Genomic DNA, 12457 nt, shown 5'->3' on the forward strand with positions numbered 1-12457 from the left:
TAAGACATATCATTAAATCTTTTTTCCCAGTTTTGGCAATCCTGGGAGAAGGGCCAGACTACACAGAGCTCAATTTCCCCTGGTGGGAGCCCCTTGGGAGAGTCACCCTTACCAATTCCCACCACCTAATCCACCTAATTTTGTCTGTCCTTTTACTTCTGATGTTTTTTTTTTATATATATCTAAATGTATCCCATTTTAGCCAATCAATAGCACCCCTGCCCGGCGGCACTCTGCACTTCCTGATTCTGAAAATTCAGAAGCCAGATGCCACCGAGGGGATAGTAGTGGACAACTCCCCAGGAGGTAACTTTGGGGTTAAACCGTTTGGAAAGGGTTTAACCCCTTGAGGTAAGAATGCCACTGAGATTTAGTTGTTATGGTACCTTTAACTCCTTGGGGAATTGGGGGAAAGGAAACAGAGGGGAGCATAGCTTCTATTTTTAAATAAACTAATTACAGGAGAGAGACAGTAGTTTAAATTTTCATCTAACAAGCAATTACTTTTTAGCTAATTCCTGATTTTAACACCCGGTAGGGACATATGGGGCGATGCTAAAAAAACATACCCACATTTCTCTCTCCCACCTCACCCTATTTAAACCCACAAACCCACATATCTATGTCCCATGTCACCCCAACCCACCTTTTGTGTCTCTATCCTCCTGGATGCATTCAATCAGCTCTCTGCCTCCCAGATGTTGCTTCTCTGGTAGATGTGTTAAGGCCATTGTGCATGTGTGAAATTAGAGCAGAGGATGTAATGTCACATCTTTTCCCCTCCTCTCACTCCACACAGAGTGCCTGCACTGCACCGAGGGAGAGTGAAGAGCCCTGAGAGGGGGAACACGCATGCTGCCAGGTCTCACACTACGGAGATAAGAGTTGGGAGGTGATACTGTGATAGCTGCAAGGCCTCCACAGGCAGGGGCCCACAACTATCGCTGGAATAAAGCACAAGAACTAATGCTGGGCCAGATGGGAGATCCCAGGCCCTGTCCATGCATCCGGCCCCCCTGACTGCCACAGGCCTGAGTGCCTGAGTCCATTGACTATAACCCTCTGTTGCCTGTCACCCAGCCACTGCCTTACCCATTCACCAATATTGGAATCCAAACTTAAAGATTGCAGTTTATTGATAAGCCTTCTATTTGGAACAGTGTCAAAAGCCTTACTGAAATCTAGGTAAGCAATGTCTACTGCACCACCCTGATCTATTATTTTAGTTACCCAATCAAAAAAATCAATAAGATTAGTTTGGCATGATCTCCCTGAAGTAAACCCATGTTGTCTCTGATCTTGAAATCCATGTGATTTTAGATGTTCAACAATCCTATCCTTTAACATGGTTTCCATGTTACATCAACCCTGCATGCATTTAATTATACATGTATTTTCTCAATGGGTGTGTATCTAGAACAGCTTGCAAAAGTGGCTGATCTCTTGTCTGCTGCCTTTGCAAGTGTCAGGATCGGGACAGGGATCCAACACGCAGAGTACAAACAGGTGGTAGGTACGTATACCGGACCTTAGAATGGCCGGACTTAACGTAAGGAGTAAGTAGAGAATGGTCTAGGAACAAGCCGAGGTCGAGGGAACGAGAGGACAGGTAAGCGAGAGACAAGCCGAGTCAAAGGGTAACAGAGATAAACAGGGTAGTACAAACAAGCCGGGTCAGAACCAAAGAGACAACTAGAATACAAGAGCACTGAGTGACTAGACAGGCTAGAACCACGACAGGGCAATGAGCAGATGCCGAAAGCCTTACTTTATACCTTGATTCTAGAGGGTAATCACGCCCCCGACGAGTCCTGATTAGTGCTCGGGACTTGACTGACAGGTCGACCCAGGTTGGCGTCATGACGTCGACTACTGAGCGTCGCGTCATATAAGGAAGTGGATCCCTCGCGGTCGGCTTGTAAATGGCCGAGAGAACCGCGAGGAACGGAAGAAACAACCCCTCTGGGAGGATAAACGTCTAAGTCTCACCTCCTCTGAGGTAGATACTACAGGTACCCTGACAGTACCCCCCCCTCTCAGAAACGCCCACCGGGCGGAAGGAACCGGGACGAGATGGAAAACGGGAGTGAAAAGCCCTGCGGAGGCGAGGAGCATGTACATCCTCCTGAGGTACCCAAGTCCTCTCCTCAGGACCATATTGTCAGGGTACCTGTAGTCTCTACCCCTGAGACGGGTAGAGACTTAGACGTTTTTCCATCCAGACGGCATGATTCTCCCGTTCCTCGCGGTCCCCTCGCGCATGTAAACGCCGGCCGCGAGAGAACTATGCCTTTTTGTAACGTGACACTCAATAGTCGACGTCATGACGCTATTCTAGCCAGACCTGTCAGTCAAATCCCGGACACGAATCAGGTCTCGGCGGAGGCGTGATTAGTCTCTAGAACCAGGGTATTTAAGGGAGCTCTCAGCATTTGCTCATTGCCCTGTCGTGGTTCTAGCCAGCCTAGTCACACAGTGCTCTTGTATTCTCTTGTCTTTTGGTTCTGACCCGGCTTTGTTATTACTTACCTGTCTTCTCTGTTATCCTTGACCCGGCTTGTCTCTCGCTTACCTGTCTTCTCGTTCCCTCGACCTCGGCTTGTCCCTGACCATTCTATACGTAGTATTACGTTAAGTCTGCTACTCTTTGTACTCTGCGTGTTGGATCCCTGTCCCGATCCTGACATTACGACAGGGCCAATGGATCCTGCAGGTACAAACTGTCAGCTTGGTTCTCCTGATCCTAGGTTTGACGCCATGGATCATAGAATGGATCAGATGGCACTAGCACTACAGGCGTTACTATCACGTCCTAATAATCCACCTGAGGAGATGCGTAATACTTCTATTCCTCCTGTGAGTTCAGGGCTAGAGGTAGCCACTGTAGGTGCTTCTTCCCGAGTTACCCCACCTGTACGTTATGCTGGTTCTCCTGAAAGGTGTCGTGGCTTTTTGAACCAGATCAGTATCCATTTCGAGCTACAACCCCGTTCCTACCCTACTGATAGGGCAAAGGTGGGATTTATTATCACCTTACTCATTGAGAAGGCTCTGAGATGGGCTAATCCGTTGTGGGAGAATGATAATCCATTAGTCTATAACTATAATGCCTTTGTAGCTGCTTTTAGAAGAACTTTTGACCCCCCTGGCAGAAAGGTCAATGCAGCTAGATTACTGTTGCGCCTTAGACAAGAGAACCGAACACTTGTTAAGTGGAATGAACAGGCTTATATAGACGTATTTTTAAACGGATTATCCGATGTAATACTTGACGAGGTAGCGACGAGAGAGCTTCCCGAGAATTTGGAGGACTTAATTTCCTTTATCTCTCGCATTGACGAACGTCTAAGAGAGAGGCAGAACACTCGAGATAGAACCGGTAGACCTTCCTTTAGACTAGCTCCTTCATTTCAAAGTCCTGAAACCAAAACTCCACAGTTTCCAGAACCTATGCAGATAGGCCTTACTCGCCTCTCAGAAGAGGAGAGACAGTACAGGAGAAGGGAGGGACTGTGTATGTATTGTGGAGTCAGAGGTCACTTACGTTTGAATTGTCCCAATCGCCCGGGAAACGCTCGCACCTAAGTTTCTCTAGAGGACAGGCCTTGGGTGTTTCTATTTTGTCCTCTACTCATAACTACAAAGAACACAGGCTTCTATTACCCGTCGCTTTAACTTGGGAGAAGGGAACTTTAGAGACTGTGGCATTGATAGACTCCGGAGCTGCTGAGAGCTTTATCGACCAAGTTTTTCTCACCAAACACGCTATCCCATCCCAGTTAAGGAAGACACCTTTGGCTGTTGAGGCCATAGATGGTAGACCTTTAGTTGAGCCTGTGATTTTCCGGGAGACCACACCTCTTAACTTAACTACTGGTATTCTACACAAGGAGGAGATATCTCTACTACTCATTTCATCTCCTTCTGTTCCCATAGTCCTGGGATACTCCTGGCTGAAGAGACATAACCCCATTATAGATTGGAAATCAGGGGAAATAGTCTCGTGGGGTCAGGGTTGTCAAGAGAGATGTTTAAAGAGAGTGTCACCCCTTTGTATTGTTAACACACTTAATAACTCTACCGACTCTACTAAAGTACAGATACCGTCCTTGTATCTAGATTTAACCCCTTAAGGACCAAACTTCTGGAATAAAAGGGAATCATGACGTGTCACACACGTCATGTGTCCTTAAGGGGTTAAAGGCGGTATTTGACAAAGGAAAGGCTGATACTTTACCCCCACACAGGCCTTTTGATTGCAAAATTAATTTACTTCCAGGTACTATGCCTCCCAGGGGCCATGAATACCCTTTGTCTATGAATGAGAACTTAGTCTTAGAGGAGTATATTCGTGAAAATCTAGACAAAGGGTTCATTAGGAGATCCTCCTCCCCTGCTGGGGCTGGATTTTTTTTTGTTAAAAAGAAGGATGGTTCTTTAAGACCTTGCATTGACTACCGAGGTTTGAACAAGATAACCATTAGAAATGCCTATCCGATCCCCTTGATCACCGAGCTTTTTGATCGATTAAAGGGTTCCAAGATTTTCACTAAGTTAGACCTCAGAGGTGCTTATAACTTGGTGAGAATTCAGCAGGGACACGAGTGGAAGACTGCGTTCAATACTCGTTATGGGCACTATAAGTATACTGTAATGCCTTTTGGTCTCTGTAATGCCCCGGCGGTATTTCAGGATCTAATTAATGACGTTCTTAGGGAGTTTCAACATGACTGTGTTATTGTATACCTCGATGATATACTTATACATTCCAGGGATATTGAGACTCACCACGGACAGGTCAGAAGGGTTTTGCACAAACTTCTTCAACATGGCTTGTACTGCAAATTAGAGAAATGTAGCTTTGACCAATCCCAGACAACCTTTCTTGGTTACGTGATTTCTGGAGAGGGGTTTGAAATGGATCCGGAGAAACTCCAATCCATTTTAGATTGGCCTTTACCTAAGGGTCTCAAGGCCATTCAGAGATTTATTGGTTTATCTAATTATTACAGACGTTTCATTAAGGGTTACTCCTCTATTATTGCTCCTATCACCAATATGACCAGACAAGGGGCTGACACTAAGAATTGGTCTACTGAAGCACTTCTGGCTTTTAAGACTCTCAAGGAGCTGTTTGCTTCCGCACCAATTTTAGTTCACCCTGATACTACTCTGCCTTTCCTACTCGAAATTGACGCTTCTGAGACGGGTATAGGTGCCATCCTGTCCCAAAGGTTGGGTGTGGATAAACCATTACATCCATGTGGGTATTTTTCCAAAAAATTATCGGGTACTGAGAGCAGATATGACATTGGTGACAGGGAACTCCTAGCGGTTATCATGGCTTTAAAGGAGTGGAGACATCTATTGGAGGGGACTTTGCATCCTGTTACCATTTTGACGGATCATAAAAACTTATCCTATATTGGGGAGGCTAAACGATTATCATCGAGACAGGCCCGTTCGTCTATATTCCTCACTCACTTCAATTACATACTCACATATAGGCCTGGTTCTAAGAATTCTAAAGCTGATGCCTTGTCTCGCCAACATGAACCTTCTGCCATATCTGAGCCGGTTTTATCCTCTATAGTACCTAAGTGTAATATCATCGCTAACACAACTCTCAAAATCCATTCTCCGCTTCTTGATCAGATCAGGAGCTTGCAGCATCTGGCACCTAGACTGACTCCTGCGTCTAGACACTTCGTTCCTCCTGAACTCCAACTGGAGCTCTTACAGTGTCTTCACGAGAGTAAGGTGGCTGGTCATCCGGGCGTTCGCAAAACATATTCCTTGATCTCTAAGGATTTCTGGTGGCCTTCTTTACGGAGGGATATTAAGGATTTTATCGGAGCCTGTGAGGTCTGTACTAAGACTAAACTACCTCATTCGCTTCCTTGTGGTCTCTTACATCCCCTGGAAGTTCCAGAAAAACCTTGGTCCTGTTTGGCGATGGATTTTATTGTGGATTTGCCTGTTTCGAAAAAGCACACTGTTATTCTCACAGTGGTGGATAGGTTTACCAAGATGGCTCATTTCGTGCCTTTACCTAAACTTCCGACTTCACCTGAATTAGCGGAGATTTTTGCTAAAGAGATCTTTCGCTTACATGGGATACCTTCCGAGATTACTTCTGATAGAGGTTCCCAGTTTGTTTCACGTTTCTGGAGATCATTCTGTTCTCAACTAGGCATTAAATTGATTTTTTCTTCTGCTTATCACCCTCAGTCTAACGGAGCCGCTGAACGTACCAATCAAAAGATTGAACAATATCTGCGTTGTTTTGTTTCTGAACACCAGGACGATTGGGTCGGTCTGATTCCTTGGGCAGAGTTCGCACACAATAATCTTGTTTGCGATTCAACTCGCTCTAGCCCCTTTTTCATGAATTATGGTTTTCATCCTTCCATTCTTCCCTCGGTTCCTTATTCCCAGGGGGTACCGTCGGTTGATACTCATGTTGCCAATCTGAAGAAGTTGTGGGATCAGACTCGACAAATTCTCCTACATAATTCTATACTGTATAAAAAACACGCTGACAAACGCAGAAGGCCGGCTCCTAGTTTTGTCCCTGGTGATAGGGTATGGTTGAGTACTAGAAACATTCGTTTGAAAGTACCGTCTATGAAATTCGCTCCTCGCTACATTGGACCCTATAGGATCCTGAATCGAATTAATCCTGTTGCGTATCGCCTAGCGCTCCCCTCTGCCTTACGTATTCCTAATTCCTTTCATGTTTCCTTGCTAAAACCCCTGATCTGTAACAGATTCTCCTCCAAGGTCTCCTCTCCTCACTCGGTTCAGGTTGAGGGTCAGGAGGAGTACGAAATCAACTCCATCATCGATTCTTGAATCTCCCGGGGGAGAATCCAATACCTGGTTGACTGGAAGGGATATGGTCCAGAAGAGAGGACCTGGGTACCACAGGAGGATGTCCATGCTCCTCGTCTTCGCAGGGCTTTTCATTCCCGCTTTCCATCTTGTCCCGGTTCCTTCCGCCCGGTGGGCGTTTCTGAGAGGGGGGGTACTGTCAGGGTACCTGTAGTCTCTACCCCTGAGACGGGTAGAGACTTAGACGTTTTTCCATCCAGACGGCATGATTCTCCCGTTCCTCGCGGTCCCCTCGCGCATGTAAACGCCGGCCGCGAGAGAACTATGCCTTTTTGTAACGTGACGCTCAATAGTCGACGTCATGACGCTATTCTAGCCCGACCTGTCAGTCAAATCCCGGACACGAATCAGGTCTCGGCGGAGGCGTGATTAGTCTCTAGAACCAGGGTATTTAAGGGAGCTCTCAGCATTTGCTCATTGCCCTGTCGTGGTTCTAGCCAGCCTAGTCACACAGTGCTCTTGTATTCTCTTGTCTTTTGGTTCTGACCCGGCTTTGTTATTACTTACCTGTCTTCTCTGTTATCCTTGACCCGGCTTGTCTCTCGCTTACCTGTCTTGTCGTTCCCTCGACCTCGGCTTGTCCCTGACCATTCTATACGTAGTATTATGTTAAGTCCGGCCATTCTAAGGTCCGGTATACGTATCTGCTACTCTTTGTACTCTGCGTGTTGGATCCCTGTCCCGATCCTGACACATATCCCTTCCAGTCAATAAGATATTGTAACTTCCCCCGGGAGATTCGAGAATCGATGATGGAGTTGATTTCATACTCCTCCTGACCCTCAACCTGAACAGAGCGAGGAGAGGATATAGTGGAGGAAAATCTGTTACTGACTAGCGGTTTCAGTAAAGAAACATGAAAGGAGTTAGGAATGCGTAAGGCAGCTGGAAGAGCTAGGCGATACGCAACTGGGTTAATTTGAGTCAGAACCCTGTAAGGGCCAATGTAACGAGGAGCGAATTTCATAGAAGGAACCTTCAAACGAATGTTTCTAGTACTCAACCATACCCTATCACCTGGAACAAAAACCGGAGCCGCCCTTCTGTGCTTATCAGCGTGTTTCTTGAACAACATGGAATTATGTAGGAGAATTTGTCGAGTCTGATCCCACAACTTCCTCAAATTGGCAACATGAACATCAACCGACGGTACCCCTTGGGAAGGAGAAACCGAGGGAAGAATGGAAGGATGAAAGCCATAATTCATGAAGAAGGGACTGGAACGAGTAGAATCACAAACGAGATTATTGTCTGCAAACTCCGCCCAAGGAATCAAACCGACCCAATCGTCCTGGTGTTCAGAAACAAAACAACGCAAATATTGTTCAATCTTTTGATTGGTACGTTCAGCAGCTCCGTTAGACTGAGGGTGATAGGCAGAAGAAAAATTCAATTTGATGCCTAGTTGAGAACAGAAGGATCTCCAAAAACGTGAAACAAATTGGGAACCTCTATCGGAAACAATTTCGGAAGGTATCCCATGTAAGCGAAAAATCTCTCTCGCGAATATCTCCGCCAATTCAGGAGAAGTCGGGAGTTTAGTTAAGGGCACGAAATGAGTCATCTTAGTAAACCTATCAACCACCGTGAGGATCACAGTCTGTTTTTTAGAAACAGGCAAATCTACAATGAAGTCCATAGCCAAACAGGACCATGGTCTCTCTGGAATGTTCAAGGGATGTAACAACCCACATGGAAGCGTATGAGGTTGCTTAGTCTTCATACAGACCTCACATGCTCCGATGAAATCCCTAATATCCTTCCGTAAAGAAGGCCACCAGAAATCTTTAGAGATCAAGGAACATGTCTTGCGAATACCCGGATGCCCAGCCGCCTTACTGTTGTGAAAACACGCCAGATGCTGCAACTTCATGATCTGACCAAGCAACGGAGAGTGAATCTTAAGACTCGTGTTGGCGATAATATTGCACCTGGGTACTATAGAAGACAAAACCGGCTCAGATATCGCAGAAGGTTCATATTGTCGAGACAAAGCATCGGCTTTAGAATTCTTAGAACCAGGTCTATAAGTGAGCACGTAATTGAAATGCGTGAGGAATAAAGACCAACGAGCTTGCCTGGAGGACAAGCGCTTGGCCTCCCCAATATAGGACAGGTTCTTGTGGTCTGTCAAAATAGTAACAGGATGTAAGGTGCCCTCCAATAAATGTCTCCACTCCTTTAAAGCCATGATAACTGCTAGTAGTTCCCTGTCACCAATGTCATATCTGCTCTCAGGGCCTGATAGTTTCTTGGAAAAAAAACCACATGGATGTAAGGGCTTATCCACACCTAACCTTTGGGACAGGATAGCACCTATACCTGTCTCTGAGGCGTCTACCTCGAGTAGGAAAGGCAGAGTCGTATCAGGGTGAACTAAAATTGGTGCAGAAGCAAACAGTTCCTTGAGTGTTTTGAAGGCAAGAAGGGCTTCAGTAGACCAGTTCTTAGTGTCAGCCCCCTGTCTGGTCATATTGGTAATAGGAGCTATAATTGAAGAGTAACCCTTAATGAAGCGCCTATAATAGTTGGAGAATCCAATAAACCTCTGAATGGCCTTGAGGCCCCTGGGTAAAGGCCAATCCAAAATGGACTGGAGCTTATCCGGGTCCATCTTAAACCCTTCCCCAGAAATCACATAACCAAGAAAGTTTATCTGGGATTGGTCAAAGCTGCATTTCTCCAATTTGCAGTACAGGCCATGTTGAAGAAGCTTGCGCAATACCCTTCTGACTTGTCTGTGGTGAGTCTCAATCTCTCTAGAGTGTATAAGTATATCATCCAGATATACAATAACGCAGTCATGTTGAAATTCCCTAAGAACTTCATTGATCAGGTCCTGAAATACTGCCGGTGCATTACAGAGGCCAAAAGGCATTACTGTGTATTCATAGTGCCCATAACGGGTATTGAACGCCGTCATCCACTCGTATCCCTGCTGAATTCTCACCAAGTTATACGCCCCTCTGAGATCTAACTTGGTGAAAATCTTGGAGCCTTTTAGACGATCAAAGAGCTCGGTAATCAAAGGAATTGGGTAGGCATTTCTAATGGTTATTTTGTTCAAACCTCGATAATCAATGCAAGGTCTTAGTGTACCATCCTTCTTTTTAACAAAAAAAAACCCAGCCCCGGCAGGAGAGGAGGATCTCCTAATGAATCCTTTTTCAAGGTTCTCACGAATATACTCCTCTAAGACTAAGTTCTCTTTAGTGGACAAAGGATATACATTACCCCTGGGGGGCATAGTACCAGGTAGTAGATTAATCTTACAATCAAAAGACCTGTGTGGAGGTAAAGTATCAGCATTCTTTTTGTCAAATACTGCCTTTAAATCCAGGTACAGGGGCGGTATTTGTACCTCTGTAGAGTAGGTAGAATTAATCGGTGTGTTAACTGCGCAAAGCGGTGACACTGTCCGTAAGCACCTGTCCTGACAACCCTGACCCCATGAGATTATCTCCCCTAATTCCCAATCAATAATAGGGTTATGTTTTTTTAACCAAGGGTACCCCAGGACTATGGGAACAGAAGGAGAAGAAATAAGCAATAAAGATATGTCTTCCTCGTGTAAGATACCAACAGTTAATTTAACGGGTATGGTTTCACGGAAAATAACAGGCTCAACTAAAGGTCTACCATCTATGGCCTCAACGGCCAAGGGTGTCTCCCTTAACTGGGATGGGATAGCGTGTTTGGTAACAAAAACTTGGTCGATAAAGCTCTCAGCAGCTCCGGAATCTATCAATGCCATAGTTTCTAGTACTCCCTTCTCCCACGTTAAAGAAACGGGTAGCAGAAGCCTGTGATCTTTATAATTAAGATTAGAGGACAAAATAGAAACACCCAAGGCCTGTCCTCTAGAGAAACTTAGGTGCGAGCGTTTCCCGAGCGATTAGGACAATTTAGGCGTAAATGACCTCTGACTCCACAGTACATACACAACCCCTCCCTTCTCCTGTACTGTCTCTCCTCCTCTGAGAGGCGAGTATTGCCTATCTGCATAGGTTCTGGAAAAAGTGAGGTTGTGGATTCAGAACTTTGAAATGAAGGAGCTAGTTTAAAGGAAGGTCTACGGTTTCTCTCTCGAGTGTTCTGCCTCTCTCTTAAACGTTCGTCAATGCGAGAAATAAAAGAAATTAAATCCTTCAAATTTTCAGGAAGCTCTCTAGTAGCAACCTCGTCAAGGATTATGTCTGATAACCCGTTTAAAAATACATCTATAAACTTGGCGACAACTTAAACTGGGGCGGCAGAAGCCCCGACCCGGCGAGACAGCGCCAAAGGGGGTAACAGCTACAACGGCAACAGCTAGTGGGCAGAGACCCACTAGAAGAGCGGCAATAGCCCAACACCCCCGCAGACGGAAAGCCACAAAACGCCTTCTTCGGAGTTCACCGCCACAAAGCAAGCAGAACGCCTCCATATGCCTGCCATACAGGAGGAGAGGGGGCGCTTTACATCCGATGACAGGTACGGCACACCGCAGAACATCGCCCCAGCCCAACATCCAAAACGAAAGACGGGCGAAAACTCATCAATGTCTGCCAAACGCCCCGATGTACAAAAGCGACCCGAGGAAGCGGCACCCCGGTGCATACCAGGCCACCAGGACACGTATTTATAACCATAAGCGCAACTAGTATACTTATAAGCGACTCTGTCCTAGCTGGTTATACTATATAAGCGACCTGTTTAATATCACGCAGCTACATATATATATGCTAAATGTTATCACTAGCGTTTTACTACACTACCTGTACTATCTATGTTGCCACTAACCTAATTCACGCATGAACCAATCCTGTTTACATAATATACTTACATTTCAACTGATGTTTTAAAGCTACTTCATTAAGCCTGATAAAATATAAAAATGTGCCAGTTAATCGTATACCCCGCATGTTAAGCGTGGGAATTTTCTGAGGATTGCTTTTGGGGCACCTCAAGCTTTTTTGTTTCCTTTACGTGCACTACAAAAATAAAGAATTAATAAAAAAAAAAAAATACATCTATATAAGCCTGTTCATTCCACTTAACCTCTGCCGCCAAGGACCTGAACTCTAGTGCATAATCCACAAGTGTTCGGTTTTCTTGTCTAAGGCGCAACAGTAATCTAGCTGCATTGACCTTTCTACCTGGAGGGTCAAAAGTTCTTCTGAAAGCAGCTACAAAGGCATTATAATTATATACTAACGGATTATCATTTTCCCACAATGGATTGGCCCATCTCAAAGCTTTCTCAACAAGTAATGTGATAATAAATCCAACCTTCGCCCTATCTGTAGGATAGGAGCGGGGTTGTAATTCGAAATGGATACCTATTTGGTTTAAGAAACCACGACACTTCTCTGGAGAACCACCATAACGTACAGGTGGAGTGATACGGGAAGAAGCACCTACAGTGGCTACCTCTAGACCTGAACTCACAGGAGAGATAGAAGTATTACGCATCTCCTCTGGTTGATTACCAGAACGAGATAGTAACGCCTGTAGTGCTAGAGCCATCTGGTCCATTCTGTGATCCATGGCGTCGAACCTAGAGTCAGAAGGACCAACCTGA

This window comes from Pelobates fuscus, chromosome 9 (genome assembly GCF_036172605.1).
Source record: "Pelobates fuscus isolate aPelFus1 chromosome 9, aPelFus1.pri, whole genome shotgun sequence".
Taxonomy (NCBI): Eukaryota; Metazoa; Chordata; class Amphibia; order Anura; family Pelobatidae; genus Pelobates; species Pelobates fuscus.